The 22,938-nt window shown below is 36.2% G+C and overlaps 1 long non-coding RNA gene across 1 annotated transcript in view; it reads right to left on the reverse strand.

The window, feature by feature from the left end:
* Window positions 1-2,994: 2,994 nt before the first annotated feature.
* The window catches only part of LOC133617339 (uncharacterized), a 20,873-nt gene continuing 929 nt past the window's right edge, over window positions 2,995-22,938 (reverse strand). Inside the window, exons 2-3 of the long non-coding RNA XR_009816979.1 lie at window positions 14,433-14,511; window positions 2,995-3,085 (exon numbers count right to left, since the gene is read on the reverse strand). This is a non-coding gene — a long non-coding RNA (uncharacterized lncRNA). The remainder of the gene's footprint in view (window positions 3,086-14,432; window positions 14,512-22,938) is intronic.

The raw sequence follows: 22,938 nt of genomic DNA on the forward strand, positions 1-22,938 counted from the left end.
AATGTCTTGTGCCTGCTGGGTGGGTAGTGATACTGAAATATCGACACCACAGATACCAGATCTTTGTGCCCTAATATCGACCCTCAAATCAAGATATCGATACTTTTGATCATTCAGTGAAAATGTTCCACAACATTTAAGTAAAACTGAAGCCACGACTCAACACGGGGAACCTTACCTGGCCCGGACACGGGCCGAGACCTGAGAGGCGCACGGGTGTGAGGACAAATGACATCGGGGGCGGTACCACTGGAATGGCAGACCGGGGTGGTGGTTCCTCTCTTTAAGAAGGGGAACCGGAGGGTGTGTTCTAACTATCGTGGGATCACACTCCTCAGCCTTCCCGGTAAGGTCTATTCAGGTGTACTGGAGAGGAGGCTACGCCGGATAGTCGAACCTCGGATTCAGGAGGAACAGTGTGGTTTTCGTCCTGGTCGTGGAACTGTGGACCAGCTCTATACTCTGGGCAGGGTCCTTGAGGGTGCATGGGAGTTTGCCCAACCAGTCTACATGTGCTTTGTGGACTTGGAGAAGGCATTCGACCGTGTACCCCGGGAAGTCCTGTGGGGAGTGCTCAGAGAGTATGGGGTATCGGACTGTCTGATTGTGGCAGTCCGCTCCCTGTATGATCAGTGCCAGAGCTTGGTCCGCATTGCCGGTAGTAAGTCGGACACGTTTCCAGTGAGGGTTGGACTCCGCCAAGGCTGCCCTTTGTCACCCATTCTGTTCATAACCTTTATGGACAGAATTTCTAGGCGCAGTCAAGGCGTTGAGGGGATCTGGTTTGGTGGCTGCAGGATTAGGTCTCTGCTTTTTAAACATGATGTGGTCCTGATGGCTTCATCTGGCCAGGATCTTCAGCTCTCACTGGATCGGTTCGCAGCCGAGTGTGAAGCGACTGGGATGAGAATCAGCACCTCCAAGTCCGAGTCCATGGTTCTCGCCCGGAAAAGGGTGGAGTGCCATCTCCGGGTTGGGGAGGATATCTTGCCCCAAGTGGAGGAGTTCAAGTACCTCGGAGTCTTGTTCACGAGTGAGGGAAGAGTGGATGGTGAGATGGACAGGCGGATCGGTGCGGCGTCTTCAGTAATGCGGACGCTGCATCGATCCGTTGTGGTGAAGAAGGAGCTGAGCCGGAAGGCAAAGCTCTCAATTTACCGGTCGATCTACGTTCCCATCCTCACCTATGGTCACGAGCTTTGGGTTATGACCGAAAGGACAAGATCACGGGTACAAGCGGCCGAAATGAGTTTCCTCCGCCGGGTGGCGGGGCTCTCCCTTAGAGATAGGGTGAGAAGCTCTGCCATCCGGGGGGAGCTCAAAGTAAAGCCGCTGCTCCTCCACATGGAGAGGAGCCAGATGAGGTGGTTCGGGCATCTGGTCAGGATGCCACCCGATCGCCTCCCTAGGGAGGTGTTTAGGGCACGTCCGACCGGTAGGAGGCCGCGGGGAAGACCCAGGACACGTTGGGAAGACTATGTCTCCCGGCTGACCTGGGAACGCCTCGGGGTCCCACATGAAGAGCTGGACGAAGTGGCTGGGGAGAGGGAAGTCTGGGCTTCCCTGCGACCCGACCTCGGATAAGCGGAAGAAGATGGATGGATGGATGGATGGATGAAGCTACTATACGATATGTTGGGCTTCTTTAGCCGTTTAGTCCCATATTAAATGCAGCACGATAAGCAGAACAGGTAAGTCCAAGCAATATCAACATGTTTACGTGGACCCCGACTTAAGACCCCAACTTAAACAAGTGTAAAAACTTATTGGGGTGTTACCATTTAGTGGTCAATTGTACGGAATATGTACTGTACTGTGCAATCTACTAATAAATGCTTCAATCAATCAATTGTGCTTGCTTTGTCTTTACTTTGCCTTAAGCCTTTAACTGAAGCATCTTTGGAATAGATTGTGTTGGACCAAAGAGGTCCCACAATCCTTGGCCAAGTATAAATAGAAGGAAGGTCCACGTTGGGAGGTCTGTTGAGGTGGTCATTAGTGACAATCACCAAAAGTGGCCAGGAAGGGGGGGGCGACTGGAACAGTTGCTGCGGACGTTTAAAATAGAAATGAAACCAATGTGTTCGTAACCCTAACCCTAAAGTGTGCCAAACCCTACAAAGACCTCATCCGTAATAATTACATTGAAAGACGAAAGATGGACGGAAATGGAGGCCAGAGAGGCCATCATCAGTGCTCCATGGCAACGTGTTGACATCATCTCATACAAATATAAACCATCCTGTGACTCAGACAAGACACCAAAGAAAATAGGCTTTATCGTTTTTAAATGAGACCTTGTCTGCTTTGCACGGGAAAAAAGACCATTTGGAGAAATGATTTGGTAAAGCTAACCAGAATATTTGAAGAGACTAAGAAATAACTGAAGACGATCCAAACTTTGGAACAGAACTTCCAAGAATCCTAACCCTAAATCCTAAAAAACCTAATTCTACCTGTGCCTACCCACAAACCATAAGGTTGGCTGAATAAAGTTGTCAATTATTCTTCTATTTCTGGACATATTTTGGATGAACGTCCCCACAAAGCGTAAGACCAATAAAATGTCTGAAACTCAGACCGGGTTTGGAATGATAATTATTATTATTGCTGTGTTCCTCACTCAGACCATTAGCTTAGGAGGAGATATCTCTGGTGGTTCACACCTGCTTGCATGAATCTTTGATGATGCATCTCAGACCTAAGCAGGTCCATCTGGACAAATACCATTTTCAGGAGAATCTTTCCCAAGTTGTCACTCGTTATGCTAAATTAGCACCACACCACTGCGGCTGTTTAAACTGGGGGATCTAATTGGGTCGGAACGTTGGCCTGCAACAGTTTTCAGAGGACGGACGGTCCACTAAAGATCCAATGACTTCATCGCTGCCAGTCTTTTGAACCAGAAGGCCAGCTTGTCAAGTTCCATAGTCAGCTTGTGGGAAACTAGGGAATAACGTATCCTGTTGGAGCTAAATACACTCAAACTACTCACCAATGACACGCAGAAAAGGGAAAGCCGGCGTCTGATTGGTCTCAAGAAGAGGAAGTTGGCATGGTCGAGGACTGAAAGTGATGAGTTGACCTGGTAACAGAAAGAGAATACCTGTTTGAAGAGAGTCTAAGAAATAACTGAAGACCATGCAAACATTAAAAGACAACAACTTTGGTATGGAACTTCTAAGAATCTTTACCCAAAGTCCTAAAAAACTTAATTCTATACCTATACCTACCCAAAACCCCAACCCTTGAACTCCAACCCTAGTCTCTCTATTGCTGCCTTAAAACCAACGCCAAACCACTAAACCAAAGTGCCTAACTCTAACCCTGAACAAAACTCTAACTCCTAACTTTAAAACTTCACCAAAACCCTCATCTCTAACCTGAACCACTAAACCTAAAACAAACCCCTAACCCTTAGGGGGCAACCCTAAAACCCTCAACTTAGAGCTAAGCATGGTAGATCTACTGCGAGACATAAACACGTTTACAGGAGAACAATCCAGTTGTCATTGAAACAAACAACCAAAAAGACGTTCCTATAAAAAACAAACAATTTTTATTACCCCCCTGTAGTACCTATACGGAACCCGTAGGAGGTCTGTTGAAGACCTCTGCTTTAAACTACATCTATTCCTGGAATCAGGACATGTTGGGGGGACTATGACTCCCAGCTGGCCTGGGAACGCCTCTGGACCCCCCAGGAGGAACTGAACGAAGTGGCTAAATGGATGTATTCATCAAGTCAAAAAAATAATTGGGTAAATTGAAGGTAGAAGGTAAGTACAATGTATGAAGAAGGTATCAAGGTGGTAAAATAAGGTCACAAGTAAAAGAAGGTCAAAAGAGGCTAAAACATAGGTTAAATGAGTTAAACAAGTAGGTAACAGATACAAATAAGTTCATAAGTAGGTCAAATGAAAAAAATAAATAAAAATAAATTTCAAAAGGGTACACAGATGGTAAAAAGTACGTAAAATAAGGTACACATAAGGTAAATAGAACGTAAAAAATATCTTCTTTCCAAAGAAGGTAAAAAGTACATAAAGGAAGGTAGCAAGAAGTTAAAAAGTACTTAAAAGAAAGTACAAAGAAGGTAAAAAATATGTAAAAAGAAGGCACAAAGAAGGTAAATAGTATGTAAAAAAAAAAGGTAAAAAGAAGGTACAAATTACAAGATGGTACAAAGAAGGAAAAGAGTGCGTAAAAGAAGGTACGAAGAAGGTGACAAGTACGTAAAAGAAGGTAAAAAGTATGTAAAACAAGGTACACATAAGGTAAATAGTACATAAAATGAGGTAAATAGTACGTAAAAGAAAGTACAAATGAGGTAAATAGTACGTAAAAGAAGATACAAAGAATGTAAAAGTACTTAAAAGAAGGTACAAAGAAGGCGAAAAGTATGTAAAACAACGTACAAAGGTAAATAGTACATAAAAGAAGGTACAAATGAGGTAAATAGTACGTAAAAGAAAGTACAAATGAGGTAAATAGTATGTAAAAGAAGATACAAAGAATTTAAAAGTACTTAAAAGATTGTACAAAGAAGGTGAAAAGTAAGTAAAAGAAGGTAAAAAGTGCATACAAGAAGGTACAAAGTATTTAAAGTAAGGTATAAAGAAAGTAAAAAGTACTTAAAACAGGGTACAAGTTAAGTAATTAGTGCGTAAAAGAATGTACAAAGAAAGTAAAACGTACTTAAACAAGGTACAAATCAAGTAAAAAGTGCGTAAACAAAGGTAAAAAGTATTTTGAACAGGGTAAAAATAAAGTAAAAAGTGCGTAAAAGAAGGTAGAAAGTATGTAAAAGAAGGTAAAAAGTACTTAAAACAGGGTAGAAATAAAGAAAACGGTGTATAAAAGAAGGTAGAAAATATGTAAAGGAAGGTAAAAATAAAATAAAAACTACTTAAAACAGGGTAGAAATAAAGAAAACGGTGCATAAAAGAAGATAGAAAGTACGTTAAAGAAGGTAAAAAGAAGGTAAAAATTACTTAAACAGGGTAGAAATAAAGTAAACGGTGCATAAAAGAAGGTGCAACGTAGGTAAAGGAAGGTAAAACGAAGGTAAAAAGTAAATAAAACAGGGTTTAAATAAAGTAAATGGTGCATAAAAGAAGGTAGAAAGTACGTTAAAGAAGGTAAAAAGAAGGTAAAAAGTACATAAACAGGGTTTAAATAAAGTAAATGGTGCATAAAAGAAGGTAGAAAGTACGTTAAAGAAGGTAAAAAGAAAGTAAAAAAGTACATAAACAGGGTTTAAATAAAGTAAATGGTGCATAAAAGAAGGTAGAAAGTACGTTAAAGAAGGTAAAAAGAAAGTAAAAAAGTACATAAACAGGGTTTAAATAAAGTAAATGGTGCATAAAAGAAGGTAGAAAGTACGTTAAAGAAGGTAAAAAGAAAGTAAAAAAGTACATAAAACAGGGTAGAAATAAAGTAAACGGTGCATAAAAGAAGGTAGAAAGTAAAAAGAAGATAAAACAGGGTAGAAATAAAGTAAATGGTGCATAAAAGAAGGTAGAAAGTACGTTAAAGAAGGTAAAAAGAAAGTTTTAAAGAGTTTAAAACTGAAGGCTAATCTCTAACCCTAAAATGCTCAATTTGAATTGAAATGGAGTTCCAAAAGGTGTGAAGTTTGAAAGGTTGTGAGAGCAACAAAGTGGTGGTCACTTCATTATAGCGCTTATCTTCCACGCACCGCTGAGCTCGTCATGGCGACGCCTTTCACTGGCCGCCACAAAAGCTCCGTCCTCGCTCAATAACGCCGACCTGGCCTTCAAAACACGGTTCTCACACACCCGAGGTGACATTTGCTGAATTCATCTATAGATGGAGAAAAAACCTTCCATTGGCCCAGTAATCAGCTCCTATGTCCGTGGAAACGCACACTCGGATCTGGATCTGGCCAGAGACCAGGAAGAAGGACCTTCACAATAGGATGCTAGATTAGCTTAGCATCTGATGTTCTCAGCTTTCATGCATGCTCAGTCCCTGGGATGACTTGGAAAGCACTGACCACTTCAAAGGCCTCACACAGATCTTCACTTGGACCACCATCGCTAAATACACACTATTATTAACATTTATATCACCTGTGGAAGACAAGGAAATATACTTGATTTGAAATGTGACTTCCTCAGCTATCAAGACAGAAACAGTGCAAAGTGAGAAAATATAAAGATAGAAACCTGAGAAGAAGTATTTCCCGCAGGTTGGTGCTAGGAAATAACATTATTTTGCCCTCTTATTCTTATTTAACTATGGAAATTATTTTTGCTCTTGCAGTCATTATTTTAATATCACTATCGATGGTAATAAGTATTTAAGAAGGTATAGAGAAAGTAAAAAGTACATAAAAGAAAGTAAAAATAAGGTAAAAAGTACTTAAAAGAAGGCACAAAGAAGGTATATAGTGCATAAAAGAAGGTACAAAGAAGGTAAGGTAAAAAGCACTTAAAAGAAAGTAAAAAGTATGTAAAACAAGGTACACACATAAGGTAAATGGTACGTAAAAGAAGGTACAAATAAGGTAAATCGTACGTAAAAAAGATACAAAGAATGTAAAAAGTACTTAAAAGAAGGTACAAAGCAGGTAGAAAAGTACTTAAAAGAAGGTACAAAAAAGGTCAAAAGTATGTAAAAGAAGTTACAAAGAAGGTAAAGTACTTAAAAAGGTACAAAGAAAGAAAAAACTACTTAAAAGAAGGTACAAAGAAGGTAAAAAGTATGTAAAAGAAGGTACAAAGGCAAATAGTATGTAAAAAAAAAAGGTAAAAAGGTACAAATTACTTACAAGATGGTACAAAGAAGGAAAAGAGTGCGTAAAAGAAGGTACGAAGAAGGTGAAAAGTACGTAAAAGAAGGTAAAAAGTATGTAAAACAAGGTACACATAAGGTAAATAGTACCTAAAATGAGGTAAATAGTACGTAAAAGAAAGTACAAATGAGGTAAATAGTACGTAAAAGATGATACAAAGAATGTAAAAGTACTTAAAAGAAGGTACAAAGAAGGTGAAAAGTATGTAAAAGAAGGTACAAATAAGGTAAATCGTAGGTAAAAAAGATACAAAGAATGTAAAAAGTACTTAAAAGAAGGTACAAAGCAGGTAGAAAAGTACTTAAAAGAAGGTACAAAAAAGGTCAAAAGTATGTAAAAGAAGTTACAAAGAAGGTAAAGTACTTAAAAAGGTACAAAGAAAGAAACAACTACTTAAAAGAAGGTACAAAGAAGGTAAAAAGTATGTAAAAGAAGGTACAAAGAAGGTAAATAGTATGTAAAAAAAAAAGGTAAAAAGGTACAAATTACTTACATGATGGTACAAAGAAGGAAAAGAGTGCATAAAAGATGATACAAAGAATGTAAAAGTACTTAAAAGAAGGTACAAAGAAGGTGAAAAGTATGTAAAAGAAGGTACAAATAAGGTAAATCGTACGTAAAAAAAAAGATACAAAGAATGTAAAAAGTACTTAAAAGAAGGTACAAAGCAGGTGGAAAAGTACTTAAAAGAAGGTACAAAAAAGGTCAAAAGTATGTAAAGTGTTCTGAAGTGTTCCTGAGCCCATGTGGTGATGTCCTTTACACACTGATGTGGCTTGTTGATGCGATACAGCCTGAGGGATGGAAGGTCACGGGCTTAGCTGCTTACGTGCAGTGATTCTCTGAACCCTTTGATGATATTACGGAGCGTAGATGGTGAAATCCCTCAATTCCTTGCAATAGCTGCTTGAGAAAGGTTTTTCTTAAACTGTTCAACAATTTGCTCAGGCATTTGTTGACAAAGTGTACAAGCGTGGCACCTAAGTGGGCCACTCCAGGACATATGGTAATTTTGAAGTAGAAAAATAGCAGTAATAATAAGACAATAATTAGGTAACCTTAAGCAGTGCAAAGTTTCACTTTGAAGTGTGCAGAGATGAATGATTCATCATGTCCTTCAAGCACTAAACTTTCTCCACGCAGCAAGCGAGGAGCAAGTAGGCCAGACACACGTCCGCCGGGATTCCCACAGCAAAAAACAAAAAGCGAGCAGGAGCGCTCAGAGGATTTGTAAAAAACGGGCAAACATTCGACAAACAAAGTCGCTGGGATATCAAAGACAATCGTTTTATCTTGTTTGGGATCGTCCTCCATGGTCTGTAAAACATCTGCTTGGTCTTCAACACTTGAAAAAAAAAATTTTACCTTGAAAATTTTTTTTTTTACCTTCAAAATCATTTTTAACCTTGAAAAAAAATTTTACCTTGAAAAAAAAATGTTACTTTGAAAATCATTTTTAACCTTGAAAAAAAATTTTACCTTGAAAAAAAAATTTTACTTTGAAAATCATTTTTTACCTTGAAAATCATTTTTAAGCTTGAAAAAAAAATTTTACCCTGAAAATTTTTTTTACCTTGAAAATCATTTTTTACCTTGAAAATCATTTTAACCTTGAAAAAAATTTTTACCTTGAAAAATTTTTTCTAACTTGAAAATTTTTTTTTACCTTGAAAATCAATCAATCAATCAATCAATGTTTATTTATATAGCCCTAAATAATTTTTTACCTTGAAAATCATTTTTTACCTTGAAAATCATTTTTAACCTTGAAAATCATTTTTTTTACCTTGAAAATCATTTTTAACCTTGAAAAAAAAATGTACCTTGAAAATTTTTTTTACCTTCAAAATCATTTTTAACCTTGAAAAAAAAGTTTTACATTGAAAAAAAAATTTAACCTTGAAAAAAAATGTTTACCTTCAAAATATTTTTTACCTTGAAAATCATTTTTAAGCTTGAAAAAAAAATTTTACCCTGAAAATTTTTTTTTTACCTTGAAAATCATTTTTTACCTTGAAAATCATTTTAACCTTGAAAATTTTTTTTACCTTGAAACATTTTTTTTAACTTGAAAATTTTTTTTTACCTTGAAAATCATTTTTTACCTTGAAAATCATTTTTTACCTTGAAAATCATTTTTTTTACCTTGAAAATCATTTTTAACCTTGAAAAAAAAATTTACCTTGAAAATTTTTTTTTACCTTCAAAATCATTTTTAACCTTGAAAAAAAAGTTTTACATTGAAAAAAAAATTTAACCTTGAAAAAAAATTTTTACCTTGAAAAATTTTTTTTACCTAGAAATTTTTTTTTTTACCTTGAAAATCATTTTTAACCTTGAAAATGTTTTTTTTACCTTGAAAATCATTTTTAACCTTGAAAAATAATTTTTACCTTGAAAAATTTTTTTTACCTTGAAAAATTTTTTATACCTTGAAACATTTTTTTTTACCTTGAAAATCATTTTTTACCTTGAAAATCATTTTTTACCTTGAAAATCATTTTTAACCTTGAAAAAAAAAATTTTACCTTGAAAAATTTTTTTACCTTGAAAATCATTTTTTACCTTGAAAATCATTTTTAACCTTGAACATTTTTTTTTACCTTGAAAATCATTTTTAACCTTGAAAAATTTTTTTACCTTGAAAAAAAAATGTTACTTTGAAAATCATTTTTAACCTTGAAAAAATTTTTTACCTTGAAAAAAAAATTTTACTTTGAAAATCATTTTTTACCTTGAAAATCATTTTTAAGCTTGAAAAAAAAATTTTACCCTGAAAATTTTTTTTACCTTGAAAATCATTTTTTACCTTGAAAATCATTTTAACCTTGAAAAAAATTTTTACCTTGAAAAATTTTTTTTAACTTGAAAATTTTTTTTTACCTTGAAAATCAATCAATCAATCAATCAATGTTTATTTATATAGCCCTCAATAATTTTTTACCTTGAAAATCATTTTTTACCTTGAAAATCATTTTTAACCTTGAAAATCATTTTTTTTACCTTGAAAATCATTTTTAACCTTGAAAAAAAAATGTACCTTGAAAATTTTTTTTACCTTCAAAATCATTTTTAACCTTGAAAAAAAAGTTTTACATTGAAAAAAAAATTTAACCTTGAAAAAAAATGTTTACCTTCAAAATATTTTTTACCTTGAAAATCATTTTTAAGCTTGAAAAAAAAATTTTACCCTGAAAATTTTTTTTTTACCTTGAAAATCATTTTTTACCTTGAAAATCATTTTAACCTTGAAATTTTTTTTTACCTTTAAACATTTTTTTTAACTTGAAAATTTTTTTTTACCTTGAAAATCATTTTTTACCTTGAAAATCATTTTTAAGCTTGAAAAAAAAATTTTACCCTGAAAATTTTTTTTTACCTTGAAAATCATTTTTTACCTTGAAAATCATTTTAACCTTGAAAATTTTTTTTACCTTGAAACATTTTTTTTAACTTGAAAATTTTTTTTTACCTTGAAAATCATTTTTTACCTTGAAAATCATTTTTTACCTTGAAAATCATTTTTTTTACCTTGAAAATCATTTTTAACCTTGAAAAAAAAATTTACCTTGAAAATTTTTTTTTACCTTCAAAATCATTTTTAACCTTGAAAAAAAAGTTTTACATTGAAAAAAAAATTTAACCTTGAAAAAAAATTTTTACCTTGAAAAATTTTTTTTTACCTAGAAATTTTTTTTTTTACCTTGAAAATCATTTTTAACCTTGAAAATGTTTTTTTACCTTGAAAATCATTTTTAACCTTGAAAAATAATTTTTACCTTGAAAAATAATTTTTACCTTGAAAAATTTTTTTTACCTTGAAAAATTTTTTTTACCTTGAAAATCATTTTTTACCTTGAAAATCATTTTTTACCTTGAAAATCATTTTTAACCTTGAAAAAAAAAATTTTACCTTGAAAAATTTTTTTACCTTGAAAATCATTTTTTACCTTGAAAATCATTTTTAACCTTGAACATTTTTTTTTACCTTGAAAATCATTTTTTACCTTGAAAAAGAATTTTTACCTTGAAAAATTTTTTTTACCTTGAAAATTTTTTTATACCTTGAAACATTTTTTTTACCTTGAAAATCATTTTTTACCTTGAAAATCATTTTTTACCTTGAAAATCATTTTTAACCTTGAAAAAAAAAATTTTACCTTGAAAAATTTTTTTACCTTGAAAATCATTTTTTACCTTGAAAATCATTTTTAAACTTGACAAAAAAAATTTTACCTTGAAAATTTTTTTTTACCTTGAAAATCATTTTTTTTTACCTTGAAAAACATTTTTAACCTTGAATTTTTTTTTACCTTGAACATTTTTTTTTTACCTTCAAAATCATTTTTAACCTTGAAAAAAAATGTTACCTTGAAATTTTTTTTTTACCTTCTAAATAATTTTTAACCTTGAAAAAAAAGTTTTACATTGAAAAAAAAATGTTACCTTGAAACATTTTTTTTACCTTAAAATTTTTTTTTACCTAGAAAATCATTTTTTACCTTAAAAAAAGCTAGCATCCTAAAATGCTAACTGTAGCAAAATATACTACACTGAGGCGTGTGCCTAAACAATGTCTTTAAAACATCAGCATGTTAACAGTACTATGCTCACATGCTAATAATGGTTAGCATTAGTGGCTAGCATGGGAACAGTTCAATCCTAATATGCTAACAATAGCATGCTTACAATTAGCATTAGCGAAACACCAAAATATATGAGACTATACCTGCTAAATTAGATTAAAAAAGCTAGGATGCTAATATTAGCATGCTAAAATGCTAACCGTAACGTGTCAAGTAACAAAATATATTAGTCTGAGGTGTCTACCTGAAACTTATAGTCAGTAAAATACGGTACGGCAAGTGGTGCAGCGTCCATAAAGTCTTACTAAAACATTTTGACAGATATCTGATTGCCGTGTGTAATGTTTTATATTCTCACGTGTAATGTTCTATATTCTCATGTGTAACGTTCTATATTCTCATGTGTAATGTCCTATATTTTCATGTGTAATGTCCTATATTCTCATGTGTAATGTTCTATATTCTCATGTGTAATGTCCTATAGTCTCATGTGTAATGTGCTATATTCTCATGTGTAATGTCCTATATTCTCATGTGTAATGTTCTATATTCTCACGTGTAATGTACTACATTCTCATGTGTAATGTCCTATAGTCTCATGTGTAATGTACTATATTCTCATGTGTAATGTCCTATATTCTCATGTGTAATGTTCTATATTCTCATGTGTAATGTACTACATTCTCAGGTGTAATGTTCTATATTCTCATGTGTAATGTTCTATATTCTCACGTGTAATGTTCTATATTCTCACGTGTAATGTTCTATATTCTCATGTGTAATGTTCTATATTCTCACGTGTAATGTTCTATATTCTCATGTGTAATGTTCTATATTCTTGGCATCATACGAGTGTGAAGTGCAAGTGAAGAAGGCATCATACGAGTGTGAAGTGCAAGTGAAGAAGGCATCATACGAGTGTGAAGTGCAAGTGAAGAAGGCATCATACGAGTGTGAAGTGCAAGTGAAGAAGGCATCATACGAGTGTGAAGTGCAAGTGAAGAAGGCATCATACGAGTGTGAAGTGCAAGTGAAGAAGGCATCATACGAGTGTGAAGTGCAAGTGAAGAAGGCATCATACGAGTGTGAAGTGCAAGTGAAGAAGGCATCATACGAGTGTGAAGTGATAGTGAAGAAGGCATCATACGAGTGTGAAGTGCAAGTGAAGAAGGCATCATACGAGTGTGAAGTGATAGTGAAGAAGGCATCATACGAGTGTGAAGTGATAGTGAAGAAGGCATCATACGAGTGTGAAGTGATAGTGAAGAAGGCATCATACGAGTGTGAAGTGATAGTTAAGAAGGCATCATACGAGTGTGAAGTGCAAGTGAAGAAGGCATCATACGAGTGTGAAGTGCAAGTGAAGAAGGCATCATACGAGTGTGAAGTGCAAGTGAAGAAGGCATCATACGAGTGTGAAGTGCAAGTGAAGAAGGCATCATACGAGTGTGAAGTGCAAGTGAAGAAGGCATCATACGAGTGTGAAGTGCAAGTGAAGAAGGCATCATACGAGTGTGAAGTGCAAGTGAAGAAGGCATCATACGAGTGTGAAGTGCAAGTGAAGAAGGCATCATACGAGTGTGAAGTGCAAGTGAAGAAGGCATCATACGAGTGTGAAGTGCAAGTGAAGAAGGCATCATACGAGTGTGAAGTGATAGTGAAGAAGGCATCATACGAGTGTGAAGTGATAGTGAAGAAGGCATCATACGAGTGTGAAGTGCAAGTGAAGAAGGCATCATACGAGTGTGAAGTGATAGTGAAGAAGGCATCATACGAGTGTGAAGTGATAGTTAAGAAGGCATCATACGAGTGTGAAGTGCAAGTGAAGAAGGCATCATACGAGTGTGAAGTGATAGTGAAGAAGGCATCATACGAGTGTGAAGTGCAAGTGAAGAAGGCATCATACGAGTGTGAAGTGCAAGTGAAGAAGGCATCATACGAGTGTGAAGTGCAAGTGAAGAAGGCATCATGCGAGTGTGAAGTGCAAGTGAAGAAGGCATCATACGAGTGTGAAGTGATAGTGAAGAAGGCATCATACGAGTGTGAAGTGCAAGTGAAGAAGGCATCATACGAGTGTGAAGTGCAAGTGAAGAAGGCATCATACGAGTGTGAAGTGATAGTGAAGAAGGCATCATACGAGTGTGAAGTGATAGTGAAGAAGGCATCATACGAGTGTGAAGTGATAGTGAAGAAGGCATCATACGAGTGTGAAGTGCAAGTGAAGAAGGCATCATACGAGTGTGAAGTGATAGTGAAGAAGGCATCATACGAGTGTGAAGTGATAGTTAAGAAGGCATCATACGAGTGTGAAGTGATAGTGAAGAAGGCATCATACGAGTGTGAAGTGATAGTGAAGAAGGCATCATACGAGTGTGAAGTGATAGTGAAGAAAGCATCATACGAGTGTGAAGTGATAGTTAAGAAGGCATCATACGAGTGTGAAGGCCGCTGCCTTCTTCACTATGAGAAGTCTGCTTGTATCTTTGTGTCCTGCTAAAAAGAAGATGGTGTTTGGACCATTGTTGCCGTTTCCTGTTTGGCGAGTATTGTTGGCGTTTGCAGATAAAGAGCTGCTGTTGTTTTGCTTCAGACATGAACTGCCTTCAAGACCACCCCCCCAAAGCACAGAGCCAGAAGAAGAGATGAATGTGACAATGGGATTAGACGCTAGCAACTTTCAAAGGCCGACCCTCCATTGTGGCGGCAGCTCTCCCACTGGGCGGGTCCTCTCAGCCGCTCGCTGACGTCTAACTCCTAACTCCAGCCGACGGGTTAACTGGGCAACACCCACAGTCTGGACCTGGTAAACAACACACTTCTAGTCCTCTTTGTTCTTCTAACTGCCCGTTTATACTTTGCACACAACTTCCTTTTCCACTTCTTTTATTTTGGGCTTTTAAAAGCTAAAATGGCAAATGTTTTTGTCTGAGAAAAGAAGTACCAGCGTATTTTTCCGACTGTACACTACATTTACAGGACAACAAATGTCCTTTCCATATATTAGTCCCAGCGCCACAGATACATACCTTGGGATGATGTGTGAGAAGAAATGATCCAGTTCCAGCCCATTATCCAATCCTCTTATCCAACCCATTCCTTAGGTTGCTGTAATTGGAAAACAACACAATATTTAGTTGAACAAAAACTCACTTTTATTTTATAAGAAAAAAATATATATATTGACTGTTACCCCCCTAAAATAACACAATAAATTAATATTGACTTTTCATAAAAACAAATATATACAGTAACACAAAAACAAGCTGTCTCTGTGATCACTATAGGGCAGGGGTCGGCAACCTTTACCAGTCAAAGAGCCATTTTGACCAGTTTCACAAATTATAGAAAACAATGGGAGCCGCACATTTTTTTTTTTAATTTTAAATGAAATTAAAGCTGCAAGCAGCATTGGTCGGGCCCGCGTATTTGGCAGGTGCTAGTCCTAAGTGTCCCAATACTTTTGTCAAGTTTTAGTCCCAAGTGTCCCAATACTTTTGTCCAGTGTAAGTGTCCCAATACTTGTGTCCAGTGGTAGTCCTAAGTGTCCCAATACTTTAGTCTACTTTTAGTGCGAAGTGTCCCAATACTTTTGTCCAGTGGTAGTCTGAAGTGTCCCAATACTTATGTCAAGTTGTAGTCCTAAGTGTCCCAATACTTTTGTCAAGTTTTAGTCCCAAGTGTCCCAATACTTTTGTCCAGTGTAAGTGTCCCAATACTTGTGTCCAGTGGTAGTCCTAAGTGTCCCAATACTTTTGTCAAGTTTTAGTCCCAAGTGTCCCAATACTTTTGTCCAGTGTAAGTGTCCCAATACTTGTGTCCAGTGGTAGTCCTAAGTGTCCCAATACTTTAGTCTACTTTTAGTGCGAAGTGTCCCAATACTTTTGTCCAGTGGTAGTCTGAAGTGTCCCAATACTTATGTCAAGTTGTAGTCCTAAGTGTCCCAATACTTTTGTCAAGTTTTAGTCCCAAGTGGCCCAATACTTTTGTCAAGTTGTAGTCCTAAGTGTCCCAATACTTTTGTCAATTTCTGGTCCTAAGTGTCCCAAAACTTTTGTCAATTTCTGGTCCTAAGTGTCCCAAAACTTTTGTCCAGTTTTAGTCCTAAGTGTCCCAATACTTTTGTCCAGTGTAAATGTCCCAATACTTTTGTCAAGTGGTAGTCCCAAGTGTCCCAATACTTTTGTCCAGTTTTAGTCCCAAGTGTCCCAATACTTTTGTCAAGTTGTAGTCCTAAGTGTCCCAATACTTTAGTCTACTTTTAGTGCGAAGTGTCCCAATACTTTTGTCCAGTGGTAGTCCGAAGTGTCCCAATACTTATGTCAAGTTGTAGTCAAGTGTCCCAATACTTTTGTCAAGTTTTAGTCCCAAGTGGCCCAATACTTTTGTCAAGTTGTAGTCCTAAGTGTCTCAATACTTTTGTCCAGTTTTAGTCCCAAGTGGCCCAATACTTATGTCAAGTTGTAATCCTAAGTGTCCCAATACTTTAGTCAATTTCTGGTCCTAAGTGTCCCAAAACCTTTGTCCAGTTTTAGACCTAAGTGTCCCAATACTTTTGTCCAGTGTAAATGTCCCAATACTTTTGTCAAGTGGTAGTCCCAAGTGTCCCAATACTTTTGTCCAGTTTTAGTCCCAATACTTTTGTCAAGTTGTAGTCCTAAGTGTCCCAATACTTTAGTCAATTTCTGGTCCTAAGTGTCCCAAAACATTTGTCCAGTTTTAGTCCTAAGTGTCCCAATACTTTTGTCCAGTGTAAATGTCCCAATACTTTTGTCAAGTGGTAGTCCCAAGTGTCCCAATACTTTTGTCCAGTTTTAGTCCCAAGTGTCCCAATACTTTAGTCTACTTTTAGTGCGAAGTGTCCCAATACTTTTGTCCAGTGGTAGTCCGAAGTGTCCCAATACTTATGTCAAGTTGTAGTCAAGTGTCCCAATACTTTTGTCAAGTTTTAGTCCCAAGTGGCCCAATACTTTTGTCAAGTTGTAGTCCTAAGTGTCTCAATACTTTTGTCCAGTTTTAGTCCCAAGTGGCCCAATACTTATGTCAAGTTGTAATCCTAAGTGTCCCAATACTTTAGTCAATTTCTGGTCCTAAGTGTCCCAAAACTTTTGTCCAGTTTTAGTCCTAAGTGTCCCAATACTTTTGTCCAGTGTAAATGTCCCAATACTTTTGTCAAGTGGTAGTCCCAAGTGTCCCAATACTTTTGTCCAGTTTTAGTCCCAATACTTTTGTCAAGTTGTAGTCCTAAGTGTCCCAATACTTTAGTCAATTTCTGGTCCTAAGTGTCCCAAAACATTTGTCCAGTTTTAGTCCTAAGTGTCCCAATACTTTTGTCCAGTGTAAATGTCCCAATACTTTTGTCAAGTGGTAGTCCCAAGTGTCCCAATACTTTTGTCCAGTTTTAGTCCCAAGTGTCCCAATACTTTAGTCTACTTTTAGTGCGAAGTGTCCCAATACTTTTGTCCAGTGGTAGTCCGAAGTGTCCCAATACTTATGTCAAGTTGTAGTCAAGTGTCCCAATACTTTTGTCAAGTTTTAGTCCCAAGTGGCCCAATACTTTTGTCAAGTTGTAGTCCTAAGTGTCTCAATACTTTTGTCCAGTTTTAGTCCCAAGTGGCCCAATACTTATGTCAAGTTGTAATCCTAAGTGTCCCAATACTTTAGTCAATTTCTGGTCCTAAGTGTCCCAAAACTTTTGTCCAGTTTTAGTCCTAAGTGTCCCAATACTTTTGTCCAGTGTAAATGTCCCAATACTTTTGTCAAGTGGTAGTCCCAAGTGTCCCAATACTTTTGTCCAGTTTTAGTCCCAATACTTTTGTCAAGTTGTAGTCCTAAGTGTCCCAATACGCTTGTCCAGTGTACCGGTAGGTGTCCCAATACTTTTGTCCAGAGGTAGTCCTAAGTGTCCCAATACTTTTGTCAAATTTAGGCGTAAGTGTCCCAATACTTTTATCCAGTGTAAGTGTCCCAATACTTTTGTCCAGTGGTAGTCCTAAGTGTCCCAATACTTTTGTCCAGTGGTAGTCCTAAGTGTCCCAATACTTTTGTTCAGTTTTCGTCATAAGTGTCCCAATACTTTTGTCTACTTTTAGTCCGAATTGTCCCAATACTTTTGTGTAGTGTACCTACCTTGTCTGCATTGTGTGGGCACGCTGGTGCTTCCTGCTTTTAAGCAGCCATCTTAAAAAAACAGCAGCATCAGCGCAGCGGCTCTTTGAAGGGTCATAAAATCAAAACCGGAGCCAGTATTAAAACTCTTTCGATAACTTTTATTTAGAAGGGTTCAATCTCTCTCCTGTGTTAGTTTGAAGCCGAAACGACAAATGCGCTCAGAGGAGGTAATGTTTGAAGGAAGGTGACCGGTTTTTACAAAAAATGTGTTTTGAAGGGGGAATAGCAAACTTCCTGTTGATTTTTGCTGGGGGTTGTCAATTTATGAAATGTAGGTCTAAGTGAGACCTACATAGAGGTTTTTTGTTTCATGTCTCTCCGACCTTCCCAGTGGGAGTTACAGGCAGTTTTGTCATTTTTTTCTTCCGAGGAGCAGTTTTTTCTGTGTTTTATTCAAAAATTGCGGTAGAGCGCAATTTTGAGATTTGGGGTTAGGTTTTTTCATAAGATCGCAATTTCTGCTAGTCCTGATGTGTGCGTTCAGTTTGGTGAGTTTTGAAGCATGTTAAGGGAGTCAAATTACAGCTCAAAGAGGCAAAAGTGACTGTTTTTAGTACTTTTTTGTCTTGAAGGGGGAATTGCCAACTTCCTGTTGATTTTAGCCCGAGGATGTACAATTATGAAAACTAGGTCTAAGTCAGACCTACATAGAGGTTTTTGTTTCATGTCTCTCCGACCTTCCTAGTTAGTGGGAGTTACAGGCAGTCTAGTTTTTTTTTCCCCTAGGGGGCGCTAGAGCGCAATTTTGAGTTTTGTGGTTCGTTTTTTTAAAAAAAAGGCAATTTTCGCAGGTCCTGATGTGTGGGTCAAATATGGTGAGTTTTGAAGCATGTTAAGTGGGTCAAATTACAGCTCAAAGAGGCGGCGGAAGAATAAAGAATAAAGAATAAAACCTTACAAATTCAATAGGTCCTTATGTCCCATTGCATAAGGACTCCCTTTGGGAGTCCTTATACAATGGGCCATGCGGGCCCTAATAACTAAGAAGAGAAATCGTCTAAAATGGAATACGTCGGAAAAACTTTTTTTTTTTTTTTTTTAATAAAAATGTGTAAAAAAATCAAATTAAAACAATTCCCAGTCCACAATCATCCACAACACGTTCTCTTAGATTTCCATGTTATGATACATGTTCACATTATTTATTGACTGGATCTAAAAAAGATACAAATATATTTTTATTTAAATGAAGATATGAAATAATCCTAAATGAAATATTTATATTATTGTATATACTAGGGCAGGGGTCACCAACGCGGTCACCAGGTAGCCCGTAAGGACCAGATCAGTCGCCCGCTGGCCTGTTCTAAAAATAGCTCAAAGAGCAGCACTTACCAGTGAGCTGCCTCTATTTTTTTAATTGTATTTATTTACTAGCAAGCTGGTCTCGCTTTGCTCCACATTTTTAATTCTAAAAGAGACAAAACTCAAATAGAATTTGAAAATCCAAGAAAATATTTTAAAGACTTGGTCTTCACTTGGAATAAGCGGTAGAAAATGGATGGATGGATGGGTCTTCACTTGTTTAAATAAATTCATTTATTTTCTACTTTGCTTCTTATTACTTTTAGAAATACAATTTTAGAGAAAAAATACAACCTTAAAAATGATTTTAGGATTTTTAAACAAATATACCTTTTTACCTTTTAAATTTCTTCCTCTTCTTTCCTGACAATTTAAATCAATGTTCAAGTACTTTTTTTTTTTTTAATTGTAAAGAAAAATAAATATTTTAGCTTCTGTTTTTTCGACAAAGAATATTTGTGAAATATTTCTTCAAACTTACTATGATTAAAATTCAAAAAAATTATTCTGGCAAATCTAGAAAATCTGTAGAATCAAATTTAAATCTTATTTCAAAGTATTTTGAATTTCTTTTAAAATTTTTGTTCTGGAAAATCTAGAAGAAATACTGATTTGTCTTTGTTAGAAATATAGCTTGGTCCAATTTGTTAAATATTCTAACAAAGTGCAGATTGGATTTTAACCAATTTAAAACATGTCATCAAAATTCTAAAATGTATCTTAATCAGGAAAAATGACTAATGATGTCCCATAAATTATTTTTTTAATTTTTTCAAAAAGATTCAAATGAGCTAGTTTTTCTCTTCTTTTTGTCGGTTGAATTTTGAATTTTAAAGAGTCGAAATTGAAGATAAACTATGTTTCAAAATTTTATTTTAATTTTTTTCGTGTTTTCTCCTCTTTTAAACCGTTCAATTAAGTGTTTTTTTTCATCATTTATTCTCTACAAAAAACCTTCCGTAAAAGGAAAAAAAAATGTACGACGGAATGACAGACAGAAATACCCATTTTTTTATATATATAAATGTATTTATTTAGCTATTCTTGTTTAAATCACACTTACGTGTAACTTACAAATGACAATATATTTATTTATTTAAGTGTGCATCAAACACAACATAAACACAACAGGACAAATACCCAGAATCCCATGCAGCCCTAACTCTTCACCTCAATCAACACACAGAGGGGGGGTTGATGTGTGAGGGAGCAGGGTTGGGGTGGGGGCGGGGTTTGGTGGTAGCAGGGGTGTATAATGTAGCCCGGAAGAGTCAGGGCTGCATGGGATTCTGGGTATTTGTTCTGTTGTGTTTATGTTGTGTTAAGGTGCAGATGTTCTCCCGAAATGTGTTTGTCATTCTTGTTTGGTTTTGGTTCAAAGTGTGGCGCATTATTAGTAAGAGTGTTAAAGTTGTTTTATATGGTCACCGTCAGTGTAACCTGTGTGGCTGTTGACCAAGTATGCCTTGCTGCCACGTACGTGTGCAAGCAGAAGATATATATTGTAATACAAGTGGTTGGGCTGGCACGCTGTTAATACAGAATGTAGAGGGCGCCAAATGTTGTACCATCATGGCACGCCCTTATTATAGCCGTAAGGGTGAAAATTGGTGAATATTAATCCCTGGAGTTTTTCTGCGAGAGGCACTAAAATCCGGAAGTCTCACGGGAAAATTGGGGGGTTCAGCAAGTGAGCTGCTGAGCCGCATCAGAGTGATCAAAGATCAAAGGTGTATAAATAATAATATAGTGTTAAATAAAATCAGTCCCTTGGGCACAAAACTGAAAATAATACAGCTCTCCAAAAAGTGCACTTCTACTGCTATTGGAACATACTAACGTATACAGCTTGGCAGACAGCTTACAAACAATCCAAAGCAGATTAATCCATTTAGGCTCTTTATTGTTGTTGATCTTGCTATGTTGTCTTGCACTAGACTGTTTTTTTTTTAAAAACTGAAATACACACAATGACAAATGTATAAGCTATGTGATTCAATGAACATACTGAAATGTAATACACAATAGGTAAATATTAGCTTCACACAAATATACAGTACTATCATCAAACAAATACTTCTGAGTGTTGAAACTATTTCCATGGTCGGCAGCCATTTTAAGTCCTCAAAACAAAAACAAAAATAGTTTTTCAATAAACATCTTAGTATCAAATTAAAACACTTTCCACCTTAATATTGAGTTACATAAACAAGTTAAACACTTTACTTACAGACTTATCTTTTCCAAGGCTTGTAAGAGCTAACACAACTTGTCTACTTCTCAATTGTCTCATGAACTAAACAGACGTCGCCAACCCGGAAGTGCCCAAACCAATGACGCGTAGTATTTTCATATGGCCACAAGGTGTCAGTAAGAGTCTACAATCAAATGGGCATAACATTGCCAATTTAGGATTCGTTCCCAGGGATTCGAATAAAGAACCAACTCTTTATCTTTACTATAGTGGCCTCAAAAACGGGAACCGGTTCTCAAAAAGGGATTCGAGTCCATCTCTTATCGAACAACCAGGAGAATCGGTTTTGAACATCATCCCTAGACATGACTAATTTAATTGTTTATTTACATTTACAGTGTGTGTAACACAAGGCAGTAAAACGGATGATCAAACAAAACAGAAGTCATGGTCATGGACAGACTAGTAGCTCTCCAATCAGCCAAACAGACTCAATAACTCCACGCTGACGTTTTGTTGAATTTACTGAACTGAAACAATACAAAAAGAATGCCGTTTTGAGTTAATAATACCTGCACAGATACTCGCAAATGTACTACCATATTGGCTAATGCTAACAGCATTAGCTCTAGCATGGGGCGGATTGTTTTAGTTATATTGTAAAACGTTGCTTGGAGTGATGAATGAAGAATTCAAACGCATAGAAACGCTACGGACGGCTTAGAAGATGGAACGGCACTTCTGCTTCCGGTTGAAAGCCTAAACAGAAGGACACTGCAGCACGTAGCATAAACACTAACACAGCTTTTACCGTGTTAGCATTGACTTCACGCCTTGTAAACCAATTGTCCAACGTATCAACGCAACTAGTCCTAAAATTGCTTTAGAGATCCAGACTGCTAGTTAGCATGCTAGCATCCATCACAACCAAATAATAAGACCTTACATAGTTAGCCTTGAACCATGTTAGCATTAACTTCACTCCTTGTAAACCAACATATCAAAGCAACTCATCCTAAAATTGCTTTAGCGATCCAGACTGCTAGTTAGCATGCTAGCTTCCAATAACAACTTACGCAAGTTAGCCTTGAACCATGTTAGCATTAACTTCACTCCTTGTAAACCAACATATCAAAGCAACTCATCCTAAAATTGCTTTCGAGATCCAGACTGCTAGTTAGCATGCTATGCTTCCAATAATACCTTCCGTAAGTTAGCCTTGGAGCAAGTTAGCATCACATGAACTGAAGCGATGGTTTCAAAGCAACTTCACAGCTTCATGTCTTCTCCATTTCTATCTTGATACCAAGTTGGTGAAGGACACACCTTCAATGTAGAATTGTGAGAAAGATTGCTTCAGGTGGATAAAGTTAGTGTGCAGTGCATATGAAGTCTTGATACCAAGGAGAAACACAAACATCAACAGTGAACATAAGTACAGTAGGTACCGTCAATTCCAGATTATAAGCCGCTACTTATAAAATGTATAAAATGGAGCGGCTAATTTAGGGATTTTTTTCCCGCCGTTATTGGCCATTATTTTTTGTGTTCCACAGCTAGCGGGTCCATAACCATGACTTCTGTTTTGTTTGATCAGCCGTTTTACGGCCGTGTTACAGACACTGTTTGGAAACAATTAAGGTATGTAATCATTTCACAACGTATGTATCTGCCACTTTATACATGAAACCATATTTTTTTTCTTCTAAAATCTTGTGGGTGTGGTAGGGGGTGGCGGGGGGTGTATATTGTAGCGTCCCGGAAGAGTTAGTGCTGCAAGGGGTTCTGGGTATTTGTTCTGTAACGGTGCGGATGTTCTCCCGAAATGTGTTTGTCATTCTTGTTTGGTGTGGGTTCACAGTGTA

This window comes from Nerophis lumbriciformis, linkage group LG16 (genome assembly GCF_033978685.3).
Source record: "Nerophis lumbriciformis linkage group LG16, RoL_Nlum_v2.1, whole genome shotgun sequence".
In the NCBI taxonomy this organism is placed as follows: domain Eukaryota; kingdom Metazoa; phylum Chordata; class Actinopteri; order Syngnathiformes; family Syngnathidae; genus Nerophis; species Nerophis lumbriciformis.